The following is a 16,260-nucleotide window of genomic DNA, read 5'->3' on the forward strand; positions in this document are numbered from 1 at the left end:
CTGTGACACAGGTTACTCCAGAGGCACCTGCACATCCATGTTTATTGCGGCACTATTCACAATAGCCAAGTTATGGAAACAGCCAAGATGCTCTACCACTGACGAATGGATTAAGAAAATGTGGTATCTATACACAATGGAATTTTATGCAGTCATGAAGAAGAACGAAATGTTATCATTCGCTGGTAAATGGATGGAATTGGAGAACATCATTCTGAGTGAGGTTAGCCTGGCTCAAAAGACCAAAAATCGTATGTTCTCCCTCATATGTGGACATTAGATCAAGGGCAAACACAACAAGGGGATTGGACTATGAGCACATGATAAAAGCGAGAGCACACAAGGGAGGGGTGAGGATAGGTAAGACACCTAAAAAACTAGCTAGCATTTGTTGCCCTTAATGCAGAGAAACTAAAGCAGATACCTTAAAGCAACTGAGGCCAATAGGAAAAGGGGACCAGGAACTAGAGAAAAGGTTAGATCAAAAAGAATTAACCTAGAAGGTAACACCCACGCACAGGAAATCAATGTGAGTCAATGCCCTGTATAGCTATCCTTATCTCAACCAGCAAAACCCCTTGTTCCTTCCTATTATTGCTTATACTCTCTCTACAACAAAATTAGAGATAAGGGCAAAATAGTTTCTGCTGGGTATTGAGGGGGGGGAGCGGGAGGGGGTGGAGTGGGTGGTAAGGGAGGGGGTGGGGGCAGGGGGGAGAAATGAACCAAGCCTTGTATGCACATATGAATAATAAAAGAAAAATGAAAAAAAAAAAAAAAAGAGGAGCTGATACAGAAACCTAAAGTGACAGAGGTCAATATGGGAAGGTGATCAGGAACTAGTGAAAAGGTCAGATAGAGATGAATCAATTTGGGTTGTAAAACACTTGTGCACGGTAGCATTGCTAGGAATCTCTCTGTATAGCTATCCTTATCTCAACAAGCAAAAAATGCTTTGTCTTTCTTATTGTTGCTTATATCTTGTCTTCAACAAAATTGGAGAAAAGGGCAGAACAGGTTCTGCCTGGAAGCGATGGGTGGGGATAGAGGGAGAGGGAGGGGATGGGGCGGGGGAGGAGAAATGGCCCAAGCAATTTATGCACGTATGAATAAATGAATAAAAAAATTCTATATTAATTCTTATGTAGAGAGCATGTCAGCCATATTCAAATTCTTAGTTTCCTTCTTTTACCCTACACCTCTCTTATGTGACCTTCCATTAGTGTGAGCAGTGTTTCATAATATTGCTACATTTGTATTAGGTCTTTTTTTGGTGGATATATTTTTGAACTCTTTTTTTCTGTGCATTTACATATAAAAACATAAATTGTGGGCTTTATTTTCTTTTTATTAGCATATATTGATTGCACAAAGGAGTTTCATTGTGATATTTCCATGCATGCATAGAATGTGCTTTGATCAATTTCATCCCTCTACAACTCTTTCTCATTCCCCTCCCTCTTTTTAAATAATTTAATGGGTTTCATTATTCTATTTTTATACATGCATAAATTGTGGGGTTTGAATGGTATATAAATTGGGTTGTATAGAAGCATTGTTCTACAACTGACTGAGCATCCTGTCATGTAAAAAGCGTATGAAAAAGGAATTTTATCCAGCTTCTAAAGGAATGTCTATCAGTCTCACACAAAAATAGGAGAATCAAGTCAAAGGTAGAATTTGTCAGGAAAAACTTTTCCAGAGGTGGTATACTACATGGATATCTGAGATCATTAATCCCACAATGTACCTAGTAGATTCTCCCATAAAAATGAGATTTATATTAGGAAAATTTGTGAGATATGAGAATTTTTATTCTCTCTAGGAAGAGAAAGCTATTCTGAAAATCAAAGTCAATGTTGAAATCAATGTTGACCTTCAACATTTTTTAAAACTTAATATTTTTTGAGCTCAATATTTAGTTCTCAGACCCCTATCTGTACCTGCTCTGTACAATAAGATAGTCATAGTCTGTATGTGCATTTTGAGCACATGAAATGTGGCTGGCTCCAGGGTCTTCTCATCCCAGGAGTCTCAAGTGGCTGTCCTGTTGCCTCCATCATCCTGTGACTGGCCAGTGCTAAGATATTCCTAGAGAGTTCCTCAGGACACCCCACATGTAGGAAATGGAAGTGTATATACTGTAGCCTCCAACTGCAGCAGTTCCTTAGATCTTCTCCCAGTGGAGGAAGGAATACAGAAAGTTTAGCTCACAGTTTCTTCCTTGAAATTTAAAGAATATTGATAAGGAAGTGAAGATGGTGGACTATCATCCAGTATATTTCTAGCAGCTCTAGGAAGTGACTGAGAAAAACTGGAGAACTGCTACCTTTTGAGGTAGGTGACAGCAGGAAGATGCTGAAATGGATGAACCAGATTTTTAAAAGGAAGTTTAACAGTTCTGGAAAGTGGACAAAATGGAGAGAAACTCCCCTTCAGTGTGCCCAGGGCTCAGTGAGAAGCATGGATCTCACAAGCTGTAGGGGGCAGGGACTGAGACATGAGCAAGAATGAAGGAAGGAAAATGCAGAAAACATGCCCAGTAGTTTCAGTTGTGAACAGATGGAATATTGTTCTCAAACAAACAAACAAACAAAGAAGAGGGCCTTGGAGAGCAGAACAGGAAGGATGAAAACTTCACTGAACAGTCTGGGCAGAGGCTGTGCAGAAGTGGGAAGAAGAGTAGATGATAGAATGGGAGGTGGAAAGTATAATGAGTACCTGCCTCAGTACTAAGCAGATGGGTTTCTCCAGGCAGAAGTTCTGGAATCCCATAGTGGTTATGCACAGGTAAAATTCTCTCTTCTTCCCAATGCAGCTTAGAGATCAGAAGTCCCTGTATTGTCCAGTCTCTGGAAGCACACAGGCAAGGAACCAAGCTGGTCTTCGCTCACTGAATGCTGGCCAGAGGACAGTGAGTTAGAGAGTCAGAGATCTCCAGGTGATGGGAAACTGGACAGTCACAGAGGGGAGTGGAAATTACTTCTGATCTAAGCAGAGTCTTGGGGGTGGACACCCAAGGACACTACCATGTCAGTGGATGGCAGGCTCTTCCCACAATACACTCTTGCTTAGTCCATGGTCACAAAGAAAAGTGAAGTCCAGTTGTGCACAGAGTGGCCTCATGGGTGGAGAAAAGCCAGAGGCACTCACCAAGAATTTGCACTACAGCCCACATGACTGGCACATGGAAGACTAGAAGCCTTTTTTCTTTTTCATTTAATTTTTAATATTTATTTTATTTTCATTTTTTCTTTCTTCATTTGTTCATTTTCCTGTAGAGTTTTTTAGGAATATAACTGACTTCTTATCAGCATGTATTAGTTGTAAAAAGAGGTTTCACTGTGATACATCCACACATGCATACATTAAATCTTGATTAAATTCACCTCCTCTCTTTCCCACTCCTTCTCTCTCCCCCTCTACACCAAGTTTCATAGTTCTATTTTCATACATGGGTATAAAGTACTTGAACCATATTCCCCCCCCTTTACCCTTCCCACTGCTGCTGATATCCACTCCCCAAAAATCCTCCTTTTATGTTTATGCATTTTCATTACTCTCAGTTTATGCTGAGATTCCACACCTAAGCAAAAACATGCAACATCTGACCTTTTGAGCTTGTCTTATCATGCTCAACAAAACTATCTCTAGTTTCATCCATTTTCCCACAAATGACACAAGCATGCTCTTATTTAAGACAGAATACATGCATATACCACATTTTCTTGATCCATTCATGAGTTGTTGGACATCTAGGCTGTTTCCAAAGCTTGGCTATTGTGAATAGTGCTTTGATAAACATGGTGTGCAGGTTTCTCTCTTGAATGCTGCTTTACACTCCTTCAGATATGTGCACAAGAGTGGGATATTAGGGTGATAGATAAGTTTATTTTTTAGGTTTTTGATGAAATTCCATACTGATTTCCTTACTGGTTGCACTAGTTTGCATTTCTACCAACAGTGTTTGTGGGCTCCCTTTTCCCTATATTCTTGCCAGTATTTGTTATTTGTTTTCTTGATGATAGTAATTCTGAATAAAGTGAGATGAAATCTCAGTGTCATTTTGATTTGCAATTTTATTTTTTCTTTCTTCCTTAAGTATGCACTTTCCTATGCAGTTTTTTAAAACCAGAATGATTAGTTTAAATATTTGCACAAGAATTTTATATTTTTTATATAATTTGTTTTTTCTCCCTTCTTTGCTTTTATATTTCCCTTAAATGACTTCCTGATTAATATCTAATTTCTTATATATTTCCCTTAAATGACTTCCTGGTTAATATCTAATTTCTTTGTCCTGTTCTGGTGTGTGTGTGTGTTGTTCTGTTCTGTTTTTGAGATGGGCTCCCTTCATGGGCTCCAGGCTGGTTTGGAGGTTGTGGCCAAACCTCCAAAGCACTTGCCTCCATCTGCCAACTTCTGGGATTATAAATGTGAGTCACCATATCCAGTTGTTAATATTAGATTTTCAACCTACTTTTGCTGTCTCTTCTATGTCCCTCCCCACAATTTTATTTTTTCAATTAGATCACTTTTTTCTCTCCTTAACTTTTCTTCTTTCTCTATTTCCCCTTTAAATTTCTTCTCTAATGCTACAGTTTTTGGATTGGTTGTTTGGTTTCTGGATAGAATTATTAGTATTACTTTTCTCACATTACTGTTACCTGAATCTTCCTTACCTAGTCCCTTCTACTTTCTTGTTCCTCCATTCTACTTATTTCTCCCTTATCTCCTTCCATTTTTATTTATATATAGCTCTTGTACTACTAACTAGTGTTATCCCTTTCCTTTTCATTCCACCCCTATTCTTATTAACTAGGATCACCTTAGTTCATGTAGTGTTACCTTTGCCTGTTATTCCTCTAAGGTTGTTGAAGTTGTGGTAGTGATTTTTAATCAGTTCTGTCAGTATTTCCATAGTGGGTGCATGTATCAATTGCTTTTACACCTCCTTTCTCCTCTCTGAGTGGTGCTATGGTCAGTGCCTTGAGAATGTTGGGAAAAAATTGGGCTAGTGAGCTATGCCTCCTGTCCAGTGCTGAGAAACCACACCTCAACCCTGTCACAACCCAGTTCAGCCTAAATATAGCAAAAATTTCATTAAAAGAGTACAGGAGATTAAAAACTCCAAACAACAACTTGGCACTAGATGTGCAAATCCCAACAGAGAAATGCAAGAAATATGAAAAAGCAAGGCAACTAACAGTAATACCCTGTAATGGTAATGGAGTGCATAAAGCCCCAAATAATTCAAAAGAATGATGATAAGAATGACCAACAAAATCAAATAATCACTTGAATGAATTAAAAAAGAATACAAAGAGCTGAATGAAATAAGGAAGATAATGCAGGATATGAAAGAGGAATTTAATAAAGGCATAGGAATTCTGAAAAAAAGGTCAAGTTGAAATTTTGGAAATAAAAAGTTCAATAAACCAATTAAAAACTCAGTTGAAAACTTCACCAATAAATTGTATCAAGTTGAAGACAGAGTATCAGGACTTGAAAATAAGAGCAAGGAACTCAAACATTTAGGTAATAATAAGAATTTAAAATAAGAAAGTATGAGCATCACATACAAGACCTATAAAACACCATTAAAACTATGATTCACCAAAACTATGAATCATGGCCATAGAAGGAGAAGGTGTGCAAGGCAAAGGCATATACAACATATCTGATAAATAATAGGAGAACATTCACCAAATATTGATAAAGAAATACTCATCAAAGTACAGGAGGCTCTTGGAACACTAAACAGACAAGATCAGAAAAGAACCATCCCAAATTATATTATAGTTAAAACACTAAGAATACAGAACAAGGTAAGAATATAGAAAGCTGCAGGAGAGAAGCACCAAATCACGAATAAAGACAAGTCCATCAGAATAACAACAGATTTCTCAATAGAAATTCTAAAATTAAGAAGGCATACCATAAAAGTAAAAACTTCCAACCTAGGCTACTATATCAAATAGAGATATTCTTCCTAATTAAAAGGGGGAGAGGGTAGGAGGGCAAAGAGAGAGGTGGCCCAAATAATGTATACACATATGAATAAATATAAAAACAATAAAATTCAAATCCCTTTTTATCATGAAGAAGCTGGGAAGAAATCAGGAAAACTAGTGAAGGCTATATATGACAGACCTGTGGCCAACATTATACTTAATGGGATAAAATTGAAATAATTTCCATTAAAATAAGGAAGGAGACAAAGTTATCCACTATTCTCACTCATATTCACTATGGTGCTTGAAATCTTAGCCAGAGCTGTAAGACAAGATAAAGAAATAAATGAGACATATTAGTAAAGGAGAAGTCCTCTTGTTTGCCGATGATATGATCCTATATTTAAAAGATTCCACTAAAATATTCTTAGGTCTTATATGCACTTTCAGTAAAATAACAGGATACACAATCAGTATAGAAAAATCAGTACCTTTTATACATAGCAATAACCACAGGCTGATAAAGAAATCAATGAAACAATCCCATTCATAACAGCCTCAAAGAACATAAAATACTTAGAAATAAACTAAGGAGATAAAAAAAACCTCTGCAATGAAAAGTATAAATCACTGAAGAATGAAATTAAACACTAGAAGTCCTCCCATGTTCACAGATAGGCAAAAATAAATGTTAGTTGGCTGTATTACCAAAAGCCATATAAAAATTCAATTCAATCCCTATCAAAAACCACTACTGGGTATATACTGAAAAGAATCAAAGTCAATTTAGTACAGATGTACCTACACACCCATGTTTGGGGCAGCACCATTCACTGTAGCCAAATTATGGAATCAGCTTAGGAGCCCATCAACTGAAGAATGGATAAAGAAAATGTTTTATATATATTATATGTATTTATTATTATATTATGTGTATGTTATATATAAATGGTTTTACTCAGCTATTAAAAAGGATGAAATTATGTCACTTGCATGAAAATGAATGGAGCTGGGCATCATCTTAAGTGATATAAACCAGTTCCACAAAGACCAGTATTACATACTTCTGCTCATTTTTGCAAGGTTTGAGGTTAAAAACAAAAGAAAAATAAGGTCATGAATATAAAAAAGGTCTACTGCTGAAGTGGAAAGGAAAGAGGGAAGACAAAGAGGGAGGGGGAAAGAGAGCAATAGTCCAGTGAACATAATCAAAATACATTGTATGCATGTGTGAAAATATCATAATCTATCAATACCTACTTGCGTACAATTAATATACCTTTATTAAAAACAGAGAAAAGAATGTGACTAGTTCTAATTTAGATGAACCCCAAGTATAAATTGTATAAAATTTTGAAAACTTAATTGGATAAGAGTACCTTTTTAATGGTATTTATATTGATTACATATTTAAATGATATAATTTTAGATAAATCAATTAAAAGGTAGATATTAATATATTAAAATGTTACCTCTTTTTTCCTTTGTTAATATGTCTACTAGAATGTTTAAAATTATATGGATAGTTCACGCATTTTTATTGCACAGCACTGATTTATACTGATTAAAGGATCCAGTATGTTTAAATCCAGGTTTTTGTATCCACTCTGAATTACACATACATCAAGCTTTGAATATGTGGTTGCCTGCTGGAATCTCCATGTGGATGTGTATTAGTCAGTTTTTTTTTGGTGGGGGAGTTCTTGGGTTTGAACTCAGGGACTTGATCTTTCTGGGCAAGCCCCCAGCCCTCTTTGCTTTAGTTATTTTTCAAATAGGTTCTCATGTTTATACCCAAGCAGTCCTGGACTGCAGTCCTCCTCTTTATGCTTCCTGTGGAGCTGGAATAACAGGCTCATTCCTCTACACCCAGCTATTGTTTGAGATGGGATTGCAGAACTTTTCTGCTTGGAGTGGCCTTGAACCGCAGTTGTCCTGATCTCTGCCTCCTGAGTAGCTGGCTTACAGATGTGGGCCACTACACCCAGTTTTGTATTAATCAGTTTTTTTATGATTTAAATTTTTTTATTTGAATATAATAGTTGTACAGAGGGGATAGATTGTGGCATTTACATATGTGTCTACAGCATATCTTTTTTTTTTTACAATGCATCTTAAGTAAATTCACCCCGTTTCTTATAATAATTTCAATGTTTCATTTTCATACATGCATACAAAATACATCCACCCATATCAGCACCTATGTAAAATTGTTATTCTGGGATCTGAGACCTATTCACTTCACACAGGCCACAGTGACTCAACCAGTCTTGAGTCTGCCACACTTTTCAATGGTGTGTCTCCAGACACTTCTTGCCTTTCTGAGCTGCAACCATTGAGGATGGCTTTCTAATTGTACTTGGCAGTGCTTCCATACACATTTGACAATTGCCTTACTTTCTTGTTCATGGAAACTGAAAATGACTGAGACAGAACTCCTTCAGTGTCTTTAGGTGATCTCAAAATTTTGCTTAAAAGAGGCCTTCCTAAAAGAAGAAAAGAATGATAGAGAGTGAATAATAATGAAATACATCACATCTGTGTAGGAACAAGACACACCAAGACACACTGAAAACTGTTTAATATAGGGCGGTGGGGAAAAGGGTGGAGAAGAGTAGTGGAGGGGGTTAGAATGATTTAAGGTAAAACACCAAGGCAAAATGCCCACTGAACAATGAGCAGACACTTAAATAATGAAGGACAGGAACGTAAAATAGATCATGTTAAGGGGAGGACACCAGTGGGAGGGGATAAATGACTAAGGAAAAAGACGATGAATATGGTTGATTTACTTTCTGTACAACATGAATGTGGAACATTGAAACCTGCTGAAGCCACTTTAATGGGGTAGGAGGGAGAATAATGGAGGAGATGAACCTAACTGGAGTATAATACATGTATATATGGAAATATCCCAACAGAACCCCCTGTATAATTAACTTATACTAACTTATACTTATGTTACACTTATAAAAATATTAATAATATGCTTTTTTAAAAAAGAAGTCTGACTAGACCATTCTATTTAAAAGGACATACCTCACTTACATTATTGCCTGATCCCTTTACCTGTTTTATTTTTCTTCAAAGAATTTATCACCTTGGAAACTGGTAAACACTGTCTATTTATTCCTCTACTTTTTTTTTAGGGGATGAGACTGAAGTTTGAACTCAGGGTTTCACACTTGCAAATCAGGTGCTCTATAGCTTGAGCCACACCTCCAGTTATTTTGGTTATTTTGGAGATGGGGGTCTTGCGAATTCTTTGCCTGAGCTGTCCTTGAACTGCAATCCTCCTGATTTCAGCCTCCTAAGTCGCAAGGATTGAAGGCACAAGCCACCAGCACCTGCTTCATTTGCTTCTTAATTTCTGCCTCCCTAAAAAAAATGCGAACTTCATGAGAGCTAGATTTTACTGCTGTGTCCCTTACAGTCCAAAATAATGCCTAACACATAGTAAGAGCTCAATAAAGGTTTTTTGAATTCTTACTATTGTAGAAATCATTGTGGTACAGGAAAGAAATAGTTAAAATTTGTAAATTTAAAAAAGATTAACATATTCAAGCTTATACCTGTAAATTTGCAGTGAGGAAAAAGATCACAGAAAGGAGGATCTGGGTCTTCCTGAGGCAGAGGAAGCTCAGGAGATTGCACTCACTCACAGACCCAGAGATATTAGTCTTCAAGGCATTCATTGGTCCAACCTGTTGAGGTGATAGATATAGATATATTTACTTTTTTTTCCTTCTTATTGGTGAATAGATATGTGTTTATTTTGAGTTTCTGATAAGACTGCATTCCCCTTGGAAGGCTTTGCTGTTATTTTCTCCTATCTCCATTTTTCCCTCATTTACTCAATAAACATTTGTTTGCACATTATTGTTGTCAGGCACTGCTCTAGATATAGAGTAAGAGCAATGAATAAAACAAGAAAAGTCTCTAATGTTAGATAGCGGTGGTCAAATACCTTTTCTTCAAAGTATCTTCAAATAGTACAGGGGTGACTCCAGAGAGAGTGCTTAGGAGTTTGCATTTGATTGGAAAATATATGATGAGATTTATCCTGCTACTTCCTTTATATAGCCAGGATACTGTATTAACCTAAGTTGCATCATTGTTTGTGGCAACTTCATAGAGAGCTCACACAGATTGTGGGAAGGATGTGAGCATCCATCCACCCTTCTTATGGCACTATCATTGCCATGTGACAAAGAAATATGATAAATAAAAATAATTTTTTGCTGTTGTCAGAGACATAAATATTACATTTAGTCAGAGAAAAAGTAAAAGGTTTTTATGAGGGAGATGTATCTTGGCAAAGGTAGAATTTTGCAAGGGCAATGACAGAAGTAACATTATCTTATAATAACATGAGAAAAGATTTGGACACAAAAATGTTCAAAAGAGCCCATGAGAGTAAAAGTATTTGAAAAGGAATTATTAGATTGAAGGTACAAACAAAGGGTCATGTGGCAGAGAACACTCTGCTAATCTAGTGCATGCTCATTTTGCTAATCAAGGAAGAACAACTTGAACTAGAATAGAGAAAGCATATAATAATCAAAGCTTTATGGAAACAGCATTTTGCAAGACAGTTGGTATTGGGGTTAACAGTGAGGACAGACATGTTAGGACCAGACCCCCTCCTCCCTTGCAGGTGGCTTACTAGAAACTCCCCACCTGACCCCAAAGACTGACAAAGGGACAGTTGTTAACTTTTATCTCCAGATGAGTGCCAAGGACAGTTGAGCAGACAGTAACTTAGCCACAACTCACCTTTCTTGGTTGCCAAGCAATGGTATTCCTTTGAGACCTTTCTGGTACTTTTACCCTAGCTCCCTATATCTAGCCCAAGCCTGTGTGTGGCAGTGGGCTCTAGCTCTCTTGCTGGGATCCCCCTTCATGGGGCTCCTGCCTGAACAATAAACCTTGTGTTGGTGTTTGAGCTGTCTCTCTGCATCTTTCATTTCAAACATTTGGTGCTGAAACCCAGGAGAGAGTTTCGAGCAGGGGTAGCACCTTCATCCCAAACTGCTTGACCTCTCTCCAAATCTATCTTTCTTTTTCTTTCTTTCTTTCTTTCTTTCTTTCTTTCTTTCTTTCTTTCTTTCTTTCTTTCTTTCTTTCTTTCTTTCTTTCTTTCTTTCTTTCTTTCTTTTTCTTTCTTTTTTTCTTTTCTGTTTCTTTCTTTCTTTCCTTCCTTCCTTCCTTCCTTCCTTTCCTTCCTTCCTTCCTTCCTTCCTTCTTTCTTTCTCTATCTCTCTTTCTTCCTTCCTTTCTTTCTTTCTTCCCTCCCTCCCTTCCTCCTTCCCTCCCTCCCACCCTTCCTTTCTCTTTCTTTCCCTTATTTCCCTTCTCACTGTTTTCTTCATGACTCTGAAACTATTATATCTTCTGTTGAGCCTCCCCATCATACTGACAATTGTTCTGGGCATAGGATTAGGTGCAACTGCTCTTTTCAATTGGACTCAAGTACAAAAAATATTCTTAGTTGGCTTTTTCTACCTAATAGCCACACTACTCTGGGGCCTGACTTTTTGGTTATACATATGCCTCTAAACTTCCTGTTCCTCTGCAACCTCCTGCCAATTCTACTCCACACATTCAACACTGGCTCCAATTTCTACAGGGACAGGTAAGACCTGGCCTCTCTGTCTGGCACTCCCTGGCAAGTCAGTGTGTTGGTCTCCAGCCATTCTTTTCTTCACTATTCCTATTTCTCTCTCTCCCTCTCACCTTCAGCTATTTGGCCCTGGTGAGTCTGGCCCCTGGCTACATAGGTTAGAGATGTGTACCTATTGCCCCAGGTTCATTTATCCAGTTTTGCAAGTTTTCTTTGGGGGACGCCCTAGGAAAAACTTCCTAACCTCGGCCATGAGCAATGCCCACTCAAAGATTCCCTCTGACTCACCCCTGGAGTGTGTTTTACATAATCTTAATAAACTGGGCCTAAAGGGCAATCTAAAACCAAAAAACCTCATCCATTTTTCTCTAAATTTAGATAATTCCTCTAAATGGCCCATATTTAAAACTTTTAATCCCAATGTCCTCTGAGACCTTAACTACTTTATTGAGAGAAATGGCAAATGGCTTTCTTCTACCTCAAATCCTGACCCTCCCTTTGTTCACACTACTAGGGTGTATATTTGACTCTAGCTCTCTGCTGTCACTACCTGAATAGCAATGGATCATAGCAGCTCTTACCATGTTTACTCTCAGGCCCTAAACAGAGGCTGGAATCTTCCTCCCCTGTCCCTACTGTCTCTTCTTTTTCACTTTCCCACCCTTTCCTTTCTTTGACAGCTCCACCAGAGACTACTTTCCATCATTAGATTTCCACCCATGTCTAGGTCCCATGGGAGTCATCTCAGTTTTGGACCTTAGGTCTCACTGGAATTGTTCAACTGGAGCCATCTTGATTTCAAACGCTCAATTTCCAATCCACAAAATGGGTCAGAAGTCATCTAAGCCCCCCAAAGGACAATCCATTGACATGTCTTCTCCAAAACCTTCAGACCCTGAGGCTTATAAAAACTATTAAACCCAAATGGCTAATTTTTTACTGTGACACAAATTGGCTCCAATATAAATTAAACAACGATAACTGTTGGCCTAAACAAAACACTTTTTCATTTCCAAATTCAATGTAAAAAATTTCTCCAATGCTATGGCAGATGGTCTGAGGTCCAATACATCTAAGCTTTCACTTATCTCCATTCAAAACCTTCTCTCTGTCAGTCTTATAATTCCTTACAGATCTTCCTTCTAACAAACAAGCAAACAAACAAACAAAAAATCTTCAAAAACTGTGTCTTCCTTACCATTCAAAGCTACATCTCCATTAAAAACCTCCTCCTCTGACTTCAACCCAGCTCTATGTCATCCTTTCCTTTTTTCTCAACTCACAAGACATAAACATTGCATAACTTTAAAACTCTTCTCTCTAAATCTGTCTCAGCCATGATGGAGGTTACTTTCACTCCTCCCACTCCATAGCAGGCTCTTTTTTAAAAAATTTTTTCCTTTATTCATAAGTGCATACAATGTTTGGGTCATTTCTCCCCCTTCCCCTACCTCCTCCCTTACCTATCCTGCCCCCTCCCTTTTCTCCCTTACCCCCTCGCTGACAGTCAGAAACTATTTTGCCCTTATCTCTAATTTTGTTGAAGAGAGAGTACAAGCAGTAATAGGAATGACCAAGGGTTTTTGCTAGTTGAGATAAGGATAGCTATACAGGGAGTTGACTCACATTGCTTTCCTGTACATGTGTGTTACCTTCTAAATTAATTCTTCTTGAACTAATCTTTTCTCTAGCTCCTGGTCCCTTTCTCCTATTGGCCTCTGTACATAGTAGGCTCTTGTTTTCTTTCCTGCACTGGTAAGGACAACAAAGACAAAAAAGGATGGGAAAAAAGGAAAAGTTCTATTCAAGTCACATTGTCAATTCTCTCAACATCTTGAGTGACTCACATGATCCCAGGACTACAACCATAAAATCAATTAAAAATTTAAATGATGTATAGCTAATGATTAGAGCTATTCTGTCCTGACCTCCTGGTCTCCCACCTAAAGCTAAGCCACTAAGTCTACCTAAATGCTGTACTAACAGTTTCTTCCTTCAAGTCTTGCTTTTGAGATGTGTGGTTTTCCCATTACAGACTTGTCAAGACTGGGAGGGGGATTGGGTCATATCCAGATCACTGTAGGTAGTGACCCTGGGCTGGCCTGTTCATTCTCTTGCCCAAGACTCCATGCAGTCAGGATTATGGACCCACACCCTTGGCCTCATTGTGCACACAGCTGGAGGAACCAAAGACAAAATTTAACTTCTCTGTCTAAAATACTCCACATATTTAAATTTTCAGTTTTCCAGGCATTAGACAAAAGGCAAAAGGACAGCCTTCCTGAGTTCTGCTATAGATTCAATAAGTCCTTTAAATTTTTTCATTAGGCCCCTTACCTAAAATTAAGTCTTAAGGGGCTGATTCATTCTACCTTTTTCCATGCTTACTATCACCAGTTTCAATGGAGATGTAATCCTTTTTACCACAACAGTCTACCCTTTTCCCAGTGTGTCATACAAATTCTAATTTAAAAATAAAATTTTAATATAAAATAAGAGGATGGACTTGCATACCTCCTCATGCATCCTGTATCCTTTGTCCAGATGAGGATATGGGATGCCAACACCACACCAAGACTAGGCTCCTTAACTTTACTTTGAAGATTTGGCTAATAACAAAGCTACTATAGTTTAAGGCAAACTATTATTAAAAATTATTAAAAACACCCTCTAGAGGTAAATCTAAAGCTTTCAATACCTAAGAGTACACTTTAAATCAATGTAATTGTTTTGAGTGTCATTGTGTAAACTTTGTGTATGTCTATTGTATGATTAGCTTATCAGAGACAAAAATCTGATAACTATGGCAACAGTCTTATTAAAAACTGAAACTCACTTAAAACACTTTCCTAGAACTGACTCTTGCTTCAGCTATCAAGCCACTCAGAATGAGTCTTAAAAGAACAGCATGGGGCACATCTCAATCCACTCCTAAAAATTAAAAAATAACTGATCAATGTATTTATGGCTACTTAGTTAATTTTTACATCTTTTTGAGCTCTCAAATCTGTGCACACTTAAATTGACATTTATGGCATGCTTAATTTAAAACTTTTTCCACATATGCATCTATATAAACATTTTTAGGATAAATGTTATTGTAAAATTTATGTAAAAATTATTGCTTCTGTTCTCTTCTCTCTCCCACCTCTTTTGCTGCTACTTTTAAGACAAATCAGTTTTTCAAAGTTTTATGCCATTCAGGTCTAACTAGAATACAGGCATTATTTTATGGACAATAACCTTAATGTGTTTCAACCCATGTAGGTATAATTTACATTCAACTCTTTAATAATTAGAGCTAATAACAAATGGTGTCTTTATAAGTTACTTATTAGTGTATGGAAAATAATTTAAGATTTCCTTTCTTCCTGGGTCTATAAAGGATATAAAAAGGTATTAGAAATATTTTTGGGAAAAAGTCAAAGGAAATAAAAAAGAATTTTATAAAAAAGGTTTGTCCTAATGGAAGAGGGATAAGAACAAACCATCAGAAGGTTCAGAATGTCACATAAAGGTCCTGAGTAGGTCTTTAAAGTATATAATAGGTGAAATTTATAAAAGCTTAGGTATGTGATTCAGTTGACTGTAATCTAAGAGTTACCTAGATTTTCTAGGCTCATGTTAAACTAGAACCTGATTATGTCCATAAAATTACAAGACTATCTTAACATTGTTCTGCTCTGAGTAAGATCTGTAAAAACTGTCATAAGAAAAGATTTCATCAAAATAATTTCTCATGTTTTCTGTTGATCTTGTCAAACTTTTAAATACTTAAAAAACTAAACATTAACTAAATCAAAGTTCATTTAAGTATCTGTTCATGTAAAAGTCTCTTAAATGACCACCTTATATCTGTGTGATAGAACAACTGTTGTTTTGGGTAATTCTGGCATAATTGGTGTGCTATAGATTTGTGACTAAAAGTATGAAGAGCTATGTATCTAGACTTTACTAAATATTGTATAAACATCTACAGAGCTAAAAATATGTCAGCTTAATACATTTAAAATGACCAAGCAAAGCTCTCTTTTATCCAAAAGCATTCCATCTAAACCTTTGGCATATAAAAATAGTTAATAAAACTTTTGACACTTCTGCTGTTTATAGTCAGTAACATTCAGAAACAACCTGCCATTGGGAATTCTGCTATTTATAACCTGGCATATGTTTGTCTTACCCAAATAAGTGGTAATGTATATATGAAATGTATTTGTGCATTAGAAAATAAGACTATTTAGGGTTACAGGCAATGTGCACCTAATTTGTAAGAGATCTAAAGTTTTGATTCTTGTCAGTCCTGTACACCTATTATTTTACTAGCCAAAATTCTAAACTTTACTCCAAAGAAGAAAAAAAAAGGAAAAGGCTAAACTAATATGTATATCTGACATCTATGTAGCTGTGATACTAATTGTTGCCAGCTTCTTTATACTCCCTAAATATATAAGCTTTCTAAAATACAAAGCTTAAAAAACTTTACAAAGCAGGCCTGTTATGTTCATGTGTTCCTAACTGTAACAAGGAGCATTTAGTGTTGCCTCTTTAATGCTGTCAGTCAAAATGTTTACAATGAAAATAACTATATGTTCTAACAATTCCTAAACTAATTTTCAGTATTTTAACTTGGGCTCTTCTAAGTCTTGTCATTAACAGTCTAGGTCCTTCTCTGAAACATTTATA

This window comes from Castor canadensis, chromosome 3 (genome assembly GCF_047511655.1).
Source record: "Castor canadensis chromosome 3, mCasCan1.hap1v2, whole genome shotgun sequence".
Taxonomy (NCBI): domain Eukaryota; kingdom Metazoa; phylum Chordata; class Mammalia; order Rodentia; family Castoridae; genus Castor; species Castor canadensis.